General features: G+C 49.0%; 1 protein-coding gene across 1 annotated transcript in view; it reads left to right on the top strand.

Annotated features, from left to right (window-relative positions):
• The window catches only part of LOC135904275 (monocarboxylate transporter 13-like), a 114265-nt gene that overhangs the window by 20768 nt on the left and 74368 nt on the right, over window positions 1-19129 (top strand). The window contains exon 2 of the mRNA XM_065434898.1: window positions 14326-14479. The gene's annotated coding sequence lies outside the window, so the exon portion shown is untranslated. The remainder of the gene's footprint in view (window positions 1-14325; window positions 14480-19129) is intronic.

Raw genomic sequence — 19129 nt, 5'->3', positions numbered from 1 at the left:
AGCGAAGAAGCAGAGCTGTTACTAGGCTGATCACGTAGACTACTTAAATGTTATCGTCGGCGGCGCGCAACTGCTCCACCTTGTCACTATGCTCAATTTTCCTATAGTGCTCACGATCCTACGCTTAGATGCGTCCCTTCAAAGCTATAAATAGTGCTTCGATATTCCAGAGTAAGTCCAATGGAGCCGTAGTGTGCTAGACAAGTTGTATTCGGTGGTGCCAATGCGTTCAAAAGTGTGCATTTGCACGAAATATTTGTCCATTTTTGTATAGTTTTTGGGCCGCATTTTGCATGAAGATAAACGTTGCGTTACATTACGCATTGCCTTATGATGAACATTAAAAAGAGCACCGCTCCTTCAACTCCGTGAATATGATTGAACAGCGAAGCTGTCTTAGTTACATAGAATGTTCCACAATGCAAGTCGAACTTCGCAAGCAGTCTATATTGTACATGTTTTCTCTCAACATTCTTTCACCTCATTTTCTCTTTTGCGTGCTTCGGGTGGTGAGCAGGCTTTTGGAGTGCTCTTTTTGCGCTTCTGTCAGTGTTCTTTTTCTTTTTTGCGCGTGAGGTTTCTGTCTGTGTTTTGCCGTGTTTTTTTTTTCTCGCGTGCAAGCTGCTCCGCCCCTTTATTTGCGCGCCAGTGATGGCAGCAAGGTTTGACGATGACGACTAACGCGGGAGCAGTGGCACGAGCGCGTTGACGCGGCAGCGCCGAGGGGCGCCAACGAGCCTGCCGTGGAAGAAGATGACGACGCTCGAGCCATTGCTGAGGATGATAGTTGAAGCGAACTTCGACAACGACGGCACAGGGTCCGAAAACACAGCCTCGCCGTAATAGAATTTATGCATGGCAATTACTTTCATGCTATCTTTTTCGCCGCTCCACGAAAGCTTCGCTTCTCATATATAGTGCATACTTTTTTTTCACGCCGTACTACCACATTTTCTAGTCAGTGCGAGAGCCTATGCAAGAACGCAGTGGTAGCCATTTATTTAGATTATGACATGCGAACCCTTGTACTCCCATTCAGGCGCGTCCTCACCGCTACCACTATGTTGCCACACACGGCATCGAATGATGACTATGACGTCTTTAACCCTAAGCCGAATGATCTGTTCGTGGGCACGTATGTCTAACTGTGAAATACCATGAATCGCGTCACAAGGAGGAATCTATAGGACTCGGAGCTACTTGAAGTCGTATCAATAAGAAGAAAACTGAAACTCACGACGGGCTCATGGACGCTGTATTTTGGAAGTTCTTAGCGTATGCTCGGTGATTATTTGTTCATAGCAACATCTGCTCCACTCACAATCTGAGGGACGCCTCTTAGTAGTCCCAACTTCAGGCATTCTTCAGGACAAGCGCTCATTCTAAGAAATGAACTGTTGGGCCCTATAAAGCACCCTCATGCAGACAGCTCTTCCCAACTTGAGGATGAGATGGATGACTTCGCGAATAAAGCCATACATCGGTCCCATTCGTCCTACCTACCTGTTAATGACTACAACCTCAAGGTGCAGCTTACTCCGCACTTCAAATATAACTTTGCGAGCAGTGACCAGTGCTGCTTCTATAACGCGCCCTGCCATATCCTTTGTGGTGCATACTTCCGTACGCACACTAAGACATAAATGCGTCAACTTATTTTCACCATCGGCAATTTACTCTCGGACCCCGCCTTGTTTCTTCAATGCTTCATTTTTACCGCCAACCAGAGGTGCAAAAATGCGTACTGCGGCCGACTGTGGCCATTTTCCTTTCTCTTCAATCATAACAGCCCTGTCTCCCCCAACAGGAAAATTTCCAACCAGACTGATCCCCGCTGACATTCTCAAATACTGCCTTCTTGCACCTCTACCTGTTTGAATTTCATGATATTACCAATAGTACTAACCGTTCATCTTATTTCTTTGTGGTCTTTTTCGCTTTATTTCTTGCTTTCTTTATGTGTAACGGCTCTTCCATACTCACCTGCTGCTCCGGACTGCCCGTCCTGATGCTTCCGCTTACACTTAAGTAAATGCTCGAGTGCATTCACCATTCACCACCGACCTTTGCAAGCATCCCCGCGGCTCTGGCGTGCATACTTTCCGTGGTAGAGGTGCTCGAGCGGAGTACAATGACGTGCCATGGGCTCCCGAATCCTGCTGCGCGGTGTCATCAAACTCGTTCTTCTATTCTCAGACATGACGTGGCGTTAGTTTCCGTGCCGCACTCGCTCTGAGGTAGGGTTCTCCGGATTTGCATCGATATATATTCGCGCTAGCGGTACATGAAGTATCAATCTTATTTCTACACATACAGCAATCGTGTTGTACTCGCTTTTACACTTCACATTGCACAATATGTCAAGAGTACGCCGGACGACTTACTGAACCCCAGATCACGTTCACTGATCGGAATCAGAGCATTAGGTAACTTCATGACAATAGCTGCTTTCCTACCTAGGCTGCTAGGTACGAAAATGTTTTACCTTAGCTTGGTGCGTCAGCGTTAATCTGTGGATGAAGAGCACCTGCACCACCTTTTTCCCAAAACAATGGTAGCAATACCGAGATATCAGCGTTTTAGGATACTGTCATCACGTACCATGCTTTAGCGTCGAAGTAATTCAATGGTGCAATGAAGAATTAGGCTTCCGCGCTGCCGCGCTGCGCTGTTACGGTGAAATAAATACCGAATCGCTGCTTTGACGGTTATCCCAGCGCTTTAGGCTCTCACGATCCTGACGCGACGAGGTCCACTCTTTTACTGCAATGTGCCTTCGTCATAATTCTTATCGGTTTCATTTAGCACTGGTTTTAAAATTTCTAACTCACTGCACGCAGCACAACACATAATCCCATTAACAAGCAACTGCACAGACACACAGAGAAAAATAACGCAGAAACTTTATTGAAGTTGCTTAAGTATGCGGAAGCATACCCCTAAATTTCGATTGGTGCATCCTCAATTTTCAGTAGGCCCACCCTCTAATTTCAAATTCGCCCTGCCCTAAATTTCATTTGGCCCGCCTACAAATTTCAAGTTGACCCAACCCCAAATTTCAAGTTGACACTCCCTGAATTTTCAAGCTGACCCACCCGAAAATTTCAGTTGGCCTACCCTACTATAAACTTCCCCATGCATTTTTTAAGGCGCCCTAGGTAACTGCACACGTATTCAATTTTAATTTTTATATTTTAGGCTTAAACTGTTCGTTATCGTTTAAGAACCTACAAATAATCTACATTTACAATGTTATAATGAATAAATGTCTTAACTTGGCAAATTACGCATTTTTGTGTAGGTACAAGGTATAACACTTTTCACGTGACAGGGCTGGGGTACTCGCAAAAGAATGCATACGTATTAATAAACAAAGATGAACAGCAGGAAAGCATGCGTGACACGGGCCTTAAGACCCGTGCTGCATGGACATGTGTGGTGCTGTTCGCGTAGTTCAGAAATGTGTCATTCCGTGTGAACCTAGCGGACGACGCCAACGACGACTTGACAAGAAGAACGACAACAGTGCATCGATTCCGTTTCACGTGCAGTGAGAAAATACGTGCTGATTGGCATGACAGCACATGGAGAAAATCGGCCAGCGCAGTAGAGGCATGGGAACATAAAAGATGGTGTCCATAGTAGGGGAGTAGCCGTCTGCTCAGTGCTATCCCATCGCCGGGTGTCACCGACCGCACCTGTGCTCATTTTACAAAGGGCATTACATGACTCCATGACAGGGTGAAAGTCGTCACTCTCCTAAATGCACTGCCCCTCTCCAATATACCCTTTCTAGACTCACTAGGTTGTCATTTCTCCGTGCTTTGTGCTTGCTTCGTCTTGACGTGCAACGTGTTTGTGTGTTCGCTAAATGTACTGCATGTTTGTTCTTCTTACACAAACTGCTTCGCCGTTTAACAAAATACATTGCGGGGATAGTTGCCGCATTATTTTTTTGCTCTTACGAAAGTAATCCAGCATTACTTTTTAAGACGAGGACACAGAAGTACTTGACAGGATGGGCGCTGTCTCCAGCTATGTTTATTGAAAGGGACACGCTGTATTTACGAAGAAGGCTCTGAGCGTATGAGCAATCATGACTGGAGGAAAAACTTACACACACACACACACACTCACACACACAAAAATGTTGATTAAGCTCAACAGACTGCAGTATATCCCCCGTTATTTATTAGTCTGAATTCACAGCCATGAAACGTGACTGATGTGCTGCTGACGCACATGTCGCCTCTCTGCATGATAGCAAATACTTCTGATAGCTCGCGAGCTAATTTGTCCTTAGTTCTGGTTAAAATTTCTATTCCCTCAAGTTGTGGCTCCCACTTTTCATCACGTAGATCTTTGCAAGAGCGGCAACGGGCGGGTAGATTCTGGAACGAGGCCGCAACGTCTCCTAATAATCTTTCATGTTCCCTGGCGCGTTCGCTGACACAGAGCCCAGTTTGACCAACATGTACGTAATCTTTGGGTTAACGATTATTTTGCAGAAGACAAAGATAATGGTCAATAGCGGAGCAAGAGAACAAGAGTTCAGGATCGTCAGTCAGCCCCTACAGTCTACGAATGAGTACATTTACCTGGGTCAATTATTCACAGTGAACCCTCATTATGAGAAGGAAATTCACAGAATAAAAATGGTTTGGAGCACATACGGCAGGCACTGTCAGCTCCTGACTGGAAGCTTACCATTATCATTGACAAGGAAGGCGTAGAACCAGTGCATTTTTACAGGTGTTGACATATGGGGCAGAAACTTGGAGAATGACAAAGAAGCTTGAGAACAAGTTAAGGACCGCGCAAAGAGTGGGGGAACGAAGAATCCTCTTGGAACGAAGAATAAAAACTCGTCCAAACCTGCATCTTGATTTATTGCTAGCTCCTTCGTGTTAGCACGCTGAACGAAAGGTACATGTTCATCTGACACCCTTGACGCAGGTTTCGTCGCAAACCGCCGTTAATTTTGAATTCGCACGTGTGTTGTCAAACAGCCAACATGCAGCTACCATGATGCAGTGCAAGTGTAAAGTTTTCATTTGTTTGAAAGCCGGCGCACGCCAGGACACTGCGCTCCCCCTCGCGGACAGAGAGAAACCGGCTGCCTCACGTAGCCGACGGAATTCGCCACCTTTATGGCTCCGGTTACGAGTAGCGTGTGGATGGCACGCTGATGAAGGCCACTACACGTGCTACAAGAGCCGGAAAACTTTTCCCGCATGTAAACCGTCTGTGTAGATTGCCAGGAGCTTTGGGGCAGCGCACAAATGCCGTCGATCGCATCCCTCCTTACGTTCCACGAGGAGGCATGCAGGAACATAACAGTAGAGTTGTTTGCCCGGAAACGAACTCACTGGATCGCTGAATACAGCTTTGCAAAAAACATACTCACCTAAGAACATTTCTAGCACGAAGAGATGCTAACACTTCGCTTTTGTTCGCGTCCCAAATACTGCTTGCTACCAGCATCTTTTGTTTCTTGGAGAGGCCGGCTACGTATATATGTAGGGAGGAACGCCGAACTCCTCATAGAAACGCAAGCTCTTGAAAATTACCATTACCGTCTCACCAAACCAAAGCGTCAAACCACCTTGCACCGTGGTTCATGTGTGGCGGCAGCGGCCGGTCCGAACGAACACCAGTGTTGACATCACAAGGCTCCCCACCAATCACAGGCGCAAACAAGGCGCGCGAGCTGCCCGAGTCTGCTGCGGCACTTTTCGTCGAAATAAAATCGGCTTGTGCTTTCTTTCGCTCTATTCCGATGCGATATTCGAATTCGAAGGGTCGAAAACCCTCACGTACAGCTCTTCACTCATTTTTTTCTGGAAAAGTCTTCAGCTTCTCTTTAAGAGGCAGGAAAAGAGCGGTTTGGATTAGAGAGCGAACGGGTATAGCTGATATTCTAATTTACATTAAGAGAAAAAAAATGCGGCTGGACAGATCATGCAATGCGCAGGTTAGATGACCGTTGGACAATTAGGGTTATAGAATGGGTACCCAGAGAACGGAAGTGCAGTGGAGGACGGTAGAAGACTAGGCGGAGCGATGAAATTAGGAAATTTGCCGGCGCTAGTTGGAATGCGTTGGCGCAGAACAGGGGTAATTGGAGATCGCAGGGAGAGGCCTTCGTCCGGCAGTGGCCGTAAAGTAGGCTGATGATGATGACTACGATGATGATGATTATGATTACGACAACAAAGAGGTATCTCGTAGGCGACACCCGTGGCACACCGCACGTGCGGCTTTGTATGATGCCTGGTAGTAATACCCCAGCCGGAGATTGCATGGCCGCCACTGCTGACCTTGGAGGGCATCTTGACCAGTTTACCTGGTGCACAGGAGACCATCGGGACACCATACTTGTTAAAAACCCTATTCAGGTTGTGGTACACTATATGGATATGCGGTATCACCACTGGTTTGGCGCTGCTACGTTCATGTCTCCGTCGATTCTTTGCTCTTTCCTTGATTTTTTTTAACAGTGCCTCGTTGACGACTGGCAAGACGCCGTCAGGGAACCCTGCTTTTTGCAGTCTTGCTACCGCACCCTCACTCGCCATCTGCATCATTTGAGGGCATGACTTGAGGAGTGTAGATTCAAGAGAAAGGGTCACAATAGCCCCTTTTACAGTTTTTGATCAGGCCGAATAAAAAGGGAAAACATTTTTAGCTTGCTTCTTGGGCAGTAGTCCCAGCAAACACATCTTTCTCTGAGCTTGATGTTGAGGTCTAAGAATTTACGGCTATTTTGTTCCGCCAACTCGTACGTGAAAGGCAGCCCTGTGCCATGTTGTCTGAACTGTTGTAAAATCCGCATAGCGATCTTTTCCTAATGACCTATAATTCGTTTCTTTAAGATTACTGTAAAACTGTCCACATATCTAAAAATCTTGAGGGACGTTGCATCGTCAGGTAATGACACCAGAATGTTGTCAGTTGATGCAAGAAAAAAAATACCCAGAACTGTAACTAGACAATATCCTATGCAAATGCCCTGGCGCTGTAGAAACTGTCGGTTGTCAAACTGGATGAAGGTGGTGTTGATTTAAAACTCTAAATGTGACATAAGATTGGCGATGCTCAGAGCAGCTGCATTCTGAAAACCAATTGTGCCATTTACTTCTATGTATTGTCGAACTGCAATAAACAATCGTTATGGGGTAAAAAATAAAGTATATCCTCTATATCTATGGAAAAAGCATAACCTATCCGCTGCTCTGCTTCCAACATGCGGGCAACACCCAAATAATTCTTTGTAGCAAAGGGGTCTGACCCTTCTAAACTATTTGAGGGCTTAAGCAAAAATCGACTAATGTGCTGCTGCCAGGTGCCTTTCTTACATATAATCGTTCTGAAAGGCGCATCGAGTTTATGGGTTTTAACAGCGAAGAACACGGACCAAGTATTGGCTCTTGAGTCCACAGTAGCTCTAGCCAGGTTCTGAAGTTCCATGGAGTTACACAGAACAACTGCCTCGCCCTTAATTCTGTGTGTGCGTAAGTTTCTCCTGCAGTCATGATTGCGCATGCGTTGAGTGCCTTCCTCATAAATGTAGCCTGCGCCTCTTTCGATAAACATAGTTGGAGTCAGTGCCCGTCCAGTCAAGTCTTTCTGTTTCCTCGTCTTAAAAAGTAGTGCTGGATTAATTTCGTAAGAAAAAACAAATTATGCTTTGCCATTCCACGCGACTGTTATTTGATCAACACGAGACCCACAGCTCCGTGGCAAAATGCGTAATACTTGGGGGAAGGTTTAAGAAATATATTTTGCCTCTGCAGTGCTTTATTTACGATTTGATAAAATTGTTCCGATACTGCTTTAAAAACAGATTTCCTCCATTTTACGACGGCTCAAAATCTGTGACACATGTCCATACAATAGAGGCATACTGACTCACTCAGTCGCTGTAGGATAGCTATTTCTAATAACCCCGGGTGGCGTCGGCAACCTTTAGGTGATCGACGAAAGTGCACTTCTACCTCAATGCGGCGAGTCGAAATTGCTGTCGCTGGTGTACGACAGAAGGGACGACTGATACGAAGGACCGCTTAGTTGATTTTTATTGCTATATCAATTACATGCACACTTTAGACATGTTAGCAGCGCCGCAGCCACACTTTCCTGTGGGGGACGAAGCATGCACGATGCTTGCATCCAAGCCCGCTGAGTACGCGTGCTTGCTGAGCCTGTGTTTGAGGTCATGTGACCAGCTGCAGGTGGCAGGGCGAGCATGCGAGGACAAGGCGAGTAAGGTTGGAAGCGTCACGCGGGCTGTACACTTGCGCCCTAAGTCTGGGATGCACTTGATCAGGGTAGTTTCGGAGGCGGAGCACAGTGCAAACAGTAAAAGAAGCGGCCAGCACGGAACCTTCATTTGAGACAAGCATTCGTGCTCACCGCTGCCGGCGTTCCTCAACACGTGGGCTCAGGTAGTGGGTTCATCAAGTTAACTCACTTCGTGTATATAGTTCAGTGCGCCAGTCCCAGCTTATTTCGTTCGCTATTGTTTAATTTTTACTTCCTATAAACCTGCGAGACTTCCTCGCTTTGATAGAGTAATACTTTGATATCATACTATTGATTCTTCAGTCTATTGGCGAAGGTGGCCGGCCGCTGGAACACAGCGCTTAGGAACACAAAGTTTAGTAATTTTGTCTCCACATTCGCCAGTGACGTCTTTTAAGACAACAGCCTCCAGCTAGAGCGTAAAATTTTCCACTATTTATGGTAGGTGACACTACATTTGTCACGTGGGAGCGTGGCAAATTAAGTTGTTCAGTCTCGTAGATGAATGCATGGTATAAACGTTAATCGGGTCGCTAGAAACGCTGAGGCGGAGACTTATTTTGATGCTTATTTGGCAAAAAATCGTGCACAGAGTGTAAACGGGCACAGTGGCTGGTAGGGGAACCAAGGGATGAGGAAAATGCGCCGACGGATCTCACCGGAGCCCCGTGGACGCAGACGACTAAGGTGAAAGCTGTGCGTGACGCGAATGAGGGCTATCACGCTGTGCTTGTAAGTCAGTTTCTTCAAGCTGCGCTATCCCTAACTTCCGCCACTCTAAAGCGTTCGTAATGAAGCGAAACCCAGTGATCTGAGAGAGTCCATCAGTAGCTTCTCCAAGCACACCGTTAATGTAATAAATGTACGCGCACTTGAAAGTGCTCAGGCTCGCGCACTGAAAATTTTCCTACGACTACCACGATGTGCGCCTATTTGGTGCACTATTGCGCAGGCACGCACGTGCCCAGCTCGAGTTCCTCTGAAACGTGAGCCATTGTGAGTGCACCTCAGGCTGCTGGGCAGGCACAGGAATCGTTCCCTAACGAACGTCACAAGCTTACGGCCTGTCGCCGCCTACTCAGGAGCCGTGTAAGAAATGGCGGGATCAAATGTCTATATGTAAGTCAATTGACGATGCTCCGAGCGACGTACTTGCTCAGAAAACGTAGCCAAAAGGCTTCTGATGGCGAGAACAATGAATCGTTGAAGTTTCGCGAAGTATCGGACGGTGGCGTAGAGATTAACGCTACACAAGAATGAACTTTACGCTTGCGCACAAAACAGAGTTCAGTAGAAAACAATTGATGGCATACGCATGGTAGAGCAGCAGCATTAATTCCATGAAGCCTAGAGTCGACGGTAGAGTTTTCCCGAAGAACGCTGGCAAGCCGATCTCGTCGCGGTGGATGCGATTGCTGAGCTGGTTGTCCCGGGTGTCTAGGTCTGACGTCTTCCCACGAGCAGGATGAGCTAACTTGAGGGGACTACCGTGAGATTCGTTGCTGACGTTGGTTTGTCGACTCCTACGTCAACTAGTAACTCGCATTTCAGACGCGGCTAGGCAGCCTAGGCTATCCTGGATGGCACTAGCTCTATGATGCTTCTCAGCAGATTGTAGGCTCAGCTTCTTGGCTCTAGATGGCCTATCTCGGTCTAAAATCTGCGCCTAAATAACCTCTCGTTTCCCTAGTGCCCTGGGTGGGAGTACAGCAGATATTGGTGACGATCCAGTCAAGTTCACCCAATTGTATACTGGCTCCTCCCAAGGTCTTCGCCGCGCCCCTTTTAATTAGGGGCCAGGGAACGGGTGATTACGCCCCCCCCCCCCCCCCCTGCTGATAGAGTTCGCGCACATGTATTGCACCACGCACGCACACCTCTCAGTCCGCGCCGGGCCTCCATTGTTCATTCATAAACATGGGATAAACTACGGCAGCTTGCGATATGGCACTGATGGCACACATACGCTATCAGCAATTCGTGGACACGAGATTGCCCGGAGACACCACATACGCAGTCAGCACTTCGTGGACACAGGATTGCACAGACGCCACATACTTCAGAATATTCGCACCCTGGTCTTCTTAGTAAGCTTCTGAATGCACGCGCAGGGCCGAGAATACTCAGGGGTTCCTAGAAAAACCTGTCGCGGCGTCATGGTCGCGCCAACGAAGAAACGACACTAATCCCTAAACCTGCTTTCAGCCCTTTTCGGCCGCTTTCCCGAATGGCGGACACTAACCGTCTTGCTCGTCGGTTCATCTCACTAGGACTCTTTGGCGCCCCTTGATCGGTGCTTCGCTGAATCGAATAATACAGCACGTGAGTGGGTGACAATGACTATTATAACTCGATAGGCTCCAAGAAAGGAACTGCCATTCATTAGCGGCATGTGGAAATTAGCAATTATGCGGGAATGCTCGTTACGCTCAGCGAGTGAGTGAGTGAAAACTCTATTGAGCTCTAGTAATTGTGTTCTTCTGCAGCTGGGGCGTATTTTCCGGGGGAGCCTTCCTCCTTGTTTCTTCCCCGGAGGTCTTCACCCGCAGCTTTGTCCGTCCTCTCTCACAATGGTCGGTTGCCCTCGGTCCAGGGCTCCGCTGGTTTCTGCTCTCCATCGTGCGCGCCGCACTAGACCCAGCTGATCTTCGCAGCGGTCGATAAACAAGAATTCCTCCCGTTGCTCCTACCTTGGAAGTGATATGATCGGGACTACGTCTGTTTGCTGACATGCCCATGTTATGTGGTTTATAATGGGTTTCACATCGCCCCATGGAAATTTGTCATCACATAGTGTGGGGTGCATTTTACTTAGCACGTTAAGGTTAGGGTACGACGCTGTTTGTAGTTGTCTCCATGCGAAAGCTGCTTCACTGCTAAGAAACTTGTGCGGCGGTGGGTACCGCATCCTGCTGCTTCTATAACGGTCTATAATGGCCGAGTACTGTCGGGGTACAGGCGCGGATTCGAAACTTTTTTTAGCGAAACTTCTTTCTCAAATTTTCGCGCTCCAAAGTTGGGGTGCGGTCTTAAAGGAGTGCGAACATTACACAAGTAATATTGGCATAATATGTGTGGCTAGTTTCTTTTTCTAGTTCGACAAGACAACATTTTCCTGATACTGATGAGGCTGTTCCGCTTTTTCGACTGTATTTATTTAATAGACGGATGCTACCCGCGTGACAGATCTAAGTTCTGGATTTTTACTTGCCAACACCAAGATCTCAATGTAAAGCACGCCCTGTAGTCGGGAGTCCGAAATTATTTTGACAACCGCGAGTTTTTTAACGCAATTCTAAAACTACGTAAAGGATGGTGGATATCTAAAAAAATCTAGGCGTAGCATTTCCTTTCTGGAGACATGGCTGGACTACAGCTTGGCTTCAATATATATATTGTAAACATGTGCCCCAAAGTGATTGGTTCAAGAGTTATTTAGTGAATCTTTCTTATAAGGGGTCCGGACATGGTGATTTGTTTCCAAAGGTCTGTACGTTGGGCACGTTGGTAATCCATGCTGAAAACTATCGACAGCGCCTAACGACACGAATAACACAGAAAAGACAGAAAGTTGATAATCAGCGCTTGTCCGTGTATCTCTTCTGTGTCGTCCGTGTTGTTTCACTTTGTCAATAGTTTTGAGTTTGTGACTTGTCATGCAAGTAACGCCCGACTCGTGAGAAAATCTGCCTCAACAGGCAAATTATAATCCTCGTGTTTCAAGCGAAATTTAAATATATTGTAAAAATAAAAGACTGTATGGCCACCATGCCGTCCCTCACAATGCTTCACGAACCGACATTTCCGTATGTTGTGAGACTAAACATTTTCTTAAAATTTCCTTTCCATGTACTGGGGTCATTGTAACAAAATAGTCGAACTGTAATCAGCAGTCCGTCCATTGACATTAAGTTGCAGTCCCTTCGTCCCACCATTACTTTATTTTCCTACAGGGTGACACCCGGCGGCAATCAAGAAAAGAGGCTTCAAAAAAGCATAAACGAAGTGCAGAGACCTGAATTAGTTTTTTTTTCTTGTCATTTACTTTCATGTCATACATCGTGAGCTCGCACACCATGGCGTGGCCGTTACAGCAGGCAGGCAACGTTCTTTGTTGTGAGTGAGAAGAAATCTATGGAAGCGGATGACAGTAATTCTTGCAAAATACAGCCCCAGTAAGAAAACGGGACGCGAAAAAAAAAAAAACTCGCAGTGGCGTTCTAAAAGGAAAGCATAGATTGCGATAGCAAATTTGTAGACAGCCGTGGGAAGTGAGCATAGTATTTTTATTGGCCGTATCAACTTGTAAACATTCGCATGCTAACTAAATTAACAAGCATGCTGTTAGAGCGCACAGCAAACACAAACACATCACACTCGATGACCGCGGACACTCGCGGTAAAACGCTGGTGTGAGCAAGCGCGGCAAGAGCAGCGAGCGAAGTGACCTTCGTACTATCTATGGCTTCAAAGCAAACTGAGCGCCGAGATCACACAGTGCGCACAAAGCTAGAAGCCGTCGACGCACCTAGATTCTTCCCAAAATGAAGATCGCTTTCAATGTGCGGCCGCATAACCACGCACAACTGCCACATACGCAGTTGCAGCCGGAGTAAAATTCCGCACTCCGGCGCCTCGCAACTTTGGGTGCCTCGGGAACGACGGAAGACAGCGCGCTTCTTCCCCGCTTTCCTCCCTTTCAGGCGGGCGAGATTGAGCCGGATCGTCGGCGCCCCTCACACGCTTTCACTCGCGCATTCACCGCAGGGCGCGACGAAGGTGCTATCGCCCTTAGACCTTAATTCAGAACATCACGGTGACGCCAACGGCAGAAATGCGCCTTGAATGCCCATATAACTGCTATTGCAAGAAAACGAGAAGGAAAGCCTGGCCAATATTTGGAACGTTTCATTTCGTTTCCCATCCTTTCTTTATCGTGCGTTGCGTCAAATAGGCAATTCCAACGATATTTGTTGCACTGCGGCACGAGAACCAGTGAATAAGGGCGGAAACAGTAGAAACTAAAAGGCATCGCATGAGAATAGGGCCCACGTTGGATATTATTTGAAGCTTTATATGTGGTGCACCTCGCGGCCTCTAGGCAGTGCCCAAATATTTGTAGTCTTCTTTCTTTCTTTCTTTCTTTCTTTCTTTCCTATTTTTTATTCGGAGCCATCGAGGATTCCAGACAATCTGCAATGTCCCAGAAAATAACTTTAAAAGCTTCCACACAAGTCGGCGTGGGAAAATAACGATGCCTTCAAGTGCGAACACACCGCGGTGACGGTTGATCTTGCGTATACGGCAAACAGCTAATTGTGACCAGCACGGTATACGGTATCATTGACATTTCAGTATCGATGGCTGTGACAAAGCTAGGAACATATCGAAGAGTGCCAACCACGATTTAGGCGGATATTGGTAATGCATTATGATGGCAAGGAATGACAGTTGCGACGCTGTTGTGCAAGAAGCATTTTTCCCAACTACTTTATCGGGGCCTTCACGACGTCTGGGGAAGCATTTAGTTGCACCAATACGTGAAATACAGTGAATATTACTAGAAATATTGCAATTTCTGCAATTTGCTCCAGCGCATTACAGATCACGTTTCTTGTCTTGTTTTTGTAGAATTAGATGCAACTCCAATGCGAAGTTATTCGTCAATAACATTTGGCCGTAATATTACGCCGTCCACGCTGTCAGAGGTGTCAATCAGTCACCGAAGCGCTAGGGGTTTGAGCGATCTCGGGCCGTCAGCCCCGTTTGTTGTGCGTGCATTCTTCTTCTCAGCTCGGCCCGTGCATTCCTCGTTCGCGCCTGAAGCGAACGATCTTACGTTTATGTTCTGCGATAAAAAATAGTGCTATCTTCCACACGAACAGTCAGAACACAGCGCGTGTGCTTGCTGTCATGTCATCTGTTTTCTTTTTCTTCTGCAGCTGTTATTGTACAAGCCAGATGTTACCGCGTAGGCTGTCTCGTTTGCCAGTCTACGTATTTGTTGTTTCTGACTTGCAGACGTGCCCGTTGGTTCCGTCTGCAGAGCACGCCGCAATCCCACTTGTCACCCGACTGTTGAGTTTTCACAAACAATGTCGGAATCCGCCACGGCGCCTATCTGGTTTCTCCGAGCTCACTACGGGCTTTAGCTGCAACAAGGTGCCGTACGAAGGTGAGCCTGTCATCGTATATTCTCTTGTTTTGGTTGCCCTGTAATATGTAAGATACCAGTCAGCGTGAAGTGGCTCACATTCTACTCATGATAAACGAAGCAGTGGGCATGCATTAACGTTGTTACATAGCCGTACGCCGTGTTTGATATCCGCCGTGCGTTTCGCTTGCAGCCGTGTGATTTCTTGTACCTGTTATAGCTACGCCTGAAAATTATGTACAACGTCTCAAAAGAAGAAGCATAAGTTCTAGATGTAAAGTAAATAAGTAAAAATGTATATTTTTATATAAATAAAGCACTTATCGGATTATATATGGATTCATTGGTGACCGTGGAACCCTGGGGCAACCGAGGATACCATGCGGGTTCCGCAACGGCTTTTTTCCACACCATGACGTGGTCATGTCATCGCAATAATTTCTTCATTAGGACGCCTGATAAGACGAAGTTTCGTCGAACTTTAGGATATATGAAATTTACAGTGAAGGTCAGTCTACGGTACCGTGTGTAGCTTTCGCGTTTGTAGAGCGGGACAGTAGTTTGCGATACTTTGTTGAAAGCGTCTGCCCTAGACTAAATATGAACTACCTTGAGTTCTGTGGCCGTGGAAAGGACTGCCAGATGCTGTCGCGTTTACTACAACACACTCGATATGGAGGAAGACTCCTCGCAATGCCCCATAATAGCGGTCCATCGACAAACATTACGACGCTAAACAGGGAAGGACGTGCCTCTCGGTACAGGCAGAACGCCCTGGAGTCTGGCGGTTGGCTATAGCGCTGTGCCATGCTCTCGCAGCCTCACGGTTTGGGCTGCGAGAGAGGTTGGGCGCGGTGAGGTTGAGCGCGGCCGGCCAGGAGTGGGGCCTGCTGGGTGGACTGAGGGAGCGCGCCGTTCCCACACATTACCGGCTGTTATCTTCAGCAAACTGACACACGGTTTGGCTGTAACACTTGCTCGACGAGGGCGAAGAAAGCCAGGTTGATGCTTTAATTAATGCGCCTACAAAGCGGCCATCTGGGGCAGAACTCAGGCAGCGGTACTCATCTGTCAGAGGGACTGTCTCAGTAAAACCCCAGCGGGTAGGAAAATCCTCACCAGGATAGGAGCCCCGCCTTACCCACTGCATTTTGGCAAGATGTTGGACAACGTGCCACCGACGTTCGGAAACGAGTCCCTGTAGCGCCAGTGCGCAAGAACATGCATGATGACTGCCACGAGGCCAGATGTACAGCGAGAGTCAAATGGCTCCGTAAACAATTAGGAAGCGACTCCAGTGTCGTGTAGGTCAACGCGGCCAGCTTCGATAGGCCACGCCACGTGATTACGGCCGCAAACAAAGATTTACAATTAATCACTAGCGCTTGCTTAAGGGCAAGATATAGTCCGGCGTAACGCGCGCGCGCGGCCACGCGCGGCGCGGTTAAGCGACGTCGGTGAAAAGCGCGCACTCTACAGTCCGGCGTCCCGGCGTAGCCGGCGTGCTTAGGCGCGCTTGGCGAGCACAACGCCGCCGGCGCGGACATAGAGCGTGTTCTATTTCACGCGGCTGCCGCTAGACCAGAATGCACTGCGCGCTGCAGCGGCAGCGAGCAGAAAGCAGAATGGCGGCCTGCGGTGCGCGTACTGACAGTGCGGCTGTGGTTTTTTCAACATCCGTGTGGGATGACAGCGCGAGTGAGGACGCCTGCTTGAAGCGATTTGCAACCTTCCATGTGTATACAATGTGAAACGCATGGTCTACCGCGACACAGAGCGCAAGAACAACGCGTGGGAAGCTATACGAAAGCAGTGTGGTCTCGCCGCAGGTAAGCTTCATTTCGCAGCTCCTGTACTAGCTCGTGGTAGTCGCCGAGTTGAGGGCGCTTGTCGAATAGCTTTCGCATGTACATACATGGTCCGCTTCCGTTTTTGACGTAGCCGAAGTACTAGCAATATGAGTGCGATGTTCTGGCTGTCAGGCACGGCGGCCGCATTTCGATGGGGGCGAAATACGAAAAACACCCGTGTGCTTAGATTTAGGTACACGTTAAAGAAGCCCAGGTCAGAAAGAAAGTGGTTTTCGCACGTAAAACCTTGTTTTTTTTTTCTGGCTGTCAGGACAAGTTAACGCCATCCCGCAAAAGTTTTCATTTTAGCGCACAAACAGCGCGCGGAACGAGAAGCGCGCGCGCTGTCCGAACGACGCGCATGCGCCATGTAAACAGCTGTTCGCCGCGGCGGTGAAGTTGCGCTCCCGGACGCACAGATGGCGCTAGCCTCGAGCTGCGCGCGCACGCCGAACTCTAGAGGAAGCAAAATTCTTGCACCCCTGGCGTCGCTAGCGCAGCGTATCCGACTTCGCCTGCCGCGGCCTGGCGCGCCGAGAACGCCGGACTATATCTTGGCCTTTACTCACCACCTCGGCTACTAATGCAGATGCGACGGCTACAGCCATAGCAATACGGTTTCAGGGGCTTAAAGCAGTTTTTTGCGTAATATCAGACTCGCAGAAAGCCTGCCGGCTCTCCATGACCAGTAGAATACCTGCCGCAGCCTTATGGCTACCCGAATCTGCACCGACCCACCGCCACAGATTGATTTGTTTCCAGGCCCACGCTGCAGGCTCCTGGTCCGTTGTGGCACACGGTCTGTTGTGGTCTCCAATGAACGTTTTTAGCACTAACTTGGGCAACTAGCATTGAGCTACTGGGAATGCGCCGCTTTACAATGACATTGTAGCGGTAGCAGCATCGGCGTCGCACAAGAGTTGACGTAGACGCTCGCGTCTACACGAGGCACGAGCGGCTGGCACGCTCCGACGGGCTAGCGTTCCGAAAGAGAAAAAAAAAATGGAACGTCTCAAACCCGCCTACATCAAAGCACCCGCGCCATCAGCTCCACCAGTATGCGACGCGACCCTGCTGCATCCTTCGCCGCCGCCAGTGCACGTGACAGCCAACACCAACGCCAAGACACGCCGCGTCACGTGGACTTTCCATCGTTCGTCGAGCTTTCCTCCTCTCTAGGGGGGGAGCCCTCTGTAGCGGTAGCAGCATCGGCGTCGCACGAGAGTTGACGTAGACGCTCGCGTCTACACGAGGCTCGAGCGGCTGGCACGCTCCGGCATGGGGCTAGCGTTCCGAAGGATTATTAAAAAGAGAATGCTACGCTAAGCGAAGGAGTGTCGGTGCTTCCTCTCCTGCGAGAGCCGGACTTTACCGGTCTACGTGGTCGCTCGTCGCCACAGTTTGGTGACCCGGACGTGATACTGCCATACGCTCCTGTGGTAGAGACGACCATGGACCAGAGCAACACTACGAGAGCTCAAGGCCAGAACCCTTCCGAGGAACGCGGTGAGCCCTCCTGTTCCGCCATCGCTGTTCGCCTCCCACAGTACTGGGACCAGCATCCTTCAGCGTGGTTTCTCAGGCCGATGCGCAATTTCAAGTCGCTGGTATCCGCTCTCGAACCTCGAAGTTTCATTACGCCGTCGCAGCACTCTCGCCCGCCGCAATTGACGAGGTAGCAGATTTGTTGAACTCCCCATTGTCTGCCGCCGCTTATGACGATCTCAAGGCAGCACTGCTACAGCGCACAGAAGCTTCACAGCGTTCTCGCATCCAGCAGCTTCTGTCCGCTGAAGAACTCGGCGACCGACGCCCTAGTCAACTTCTTCGCCGAATGAGCCAGCTGCTCGGAAAAAAACGCGAGATACATCGACGACACGCTGTTGCGCGAACTGTTTTTGCAACGACTCCCGGCTAACGTGCAGATGTTCCTCGCGACAGCCTCTACCATGGACCTTACTGGACTTGCCGCTTTGGCCGACAAAGTCGTGGAAGTAGCCACCCCAACCATCGCAGCCACGTCACCGTCTCCGGGTGACAATACAACCGCTCTGCAAACTTTTCCCTGCTCTTCTGCCGTGCAATCTCCGCTCGACTCCTTGTGTGAGCGCCTGGAACGCATCATCTGTGGAGCGGAGCATCGCCGCGCGTCTCGTCGCCCACGCAGCCGTAGTTCCAGCAGACCAAGACGCACGGGCACTCGCAATGAAACCTCAACTACAACGCCTGGCGTTTGCTACTACCACCGCCGTTTTGGAAACGACGCTCGTCACTGTCGGCGTCCCTGCGCTTGGCAGGGAAACAGGCCGGCCGACCTCTAACGGCGACGAGTGGTCCGGCCCAACACACAAGTCGCCTTTTCTACGTGACGGACAGAGTTACGGGACAACGATTCTTAGTCGACACAGGTGCTGACGTCAGCATTCTCCCCGCCCAGCACTCCGACCGAAAAACGACACCTGTCTCGTTTTTGCAAGCGGTCAACGGCACCAGGATTCCAGTTTTCTCGTCACGCTCCGTCATGCTAAACCTTGGCCTTCGACGAGCGTTCCGCTGGATTTTCCTGGTTGCAGACGTCCGTCATGCAGTTATTGGAGCAGACTTCTTGCATAACTACGGACTCCTTGCGGACATCCAACGACGCCGTCTCATCGACTCCGTGACCCAGCTATCCGTTCCTGGCATCCCATCATCAGGCACATCACCCATAGCGCCCATTTCTGCCATGTTGGACGAACCTTTCGCCGCGCTCCTACGCGAGTTTCCCACTTTGACGCGCCTGCCGGACTCGACGCAACCGGTACAACATGACGTGTGCCAT

The sequence above is a fragment of the Dermacentor albipictus genome, chromosome 2 (assembly GCF_038994185.2).
Source record: "Dermacentor albipictus isolate Rhodes 1998 colony chromosome 2, USDA_Dalb.pri_finalv2, whole genome shotgun sequence".
Lineage (NCBI taxonomy): Eukaryota > Metazoa > Arthropoda > Arachnida > Ixodida > Ixodidae > Dermacentor > Dermacentor albipictus.
This window is presented reverse-complemented; position numbering and strand designations above follow the sequence as displayed.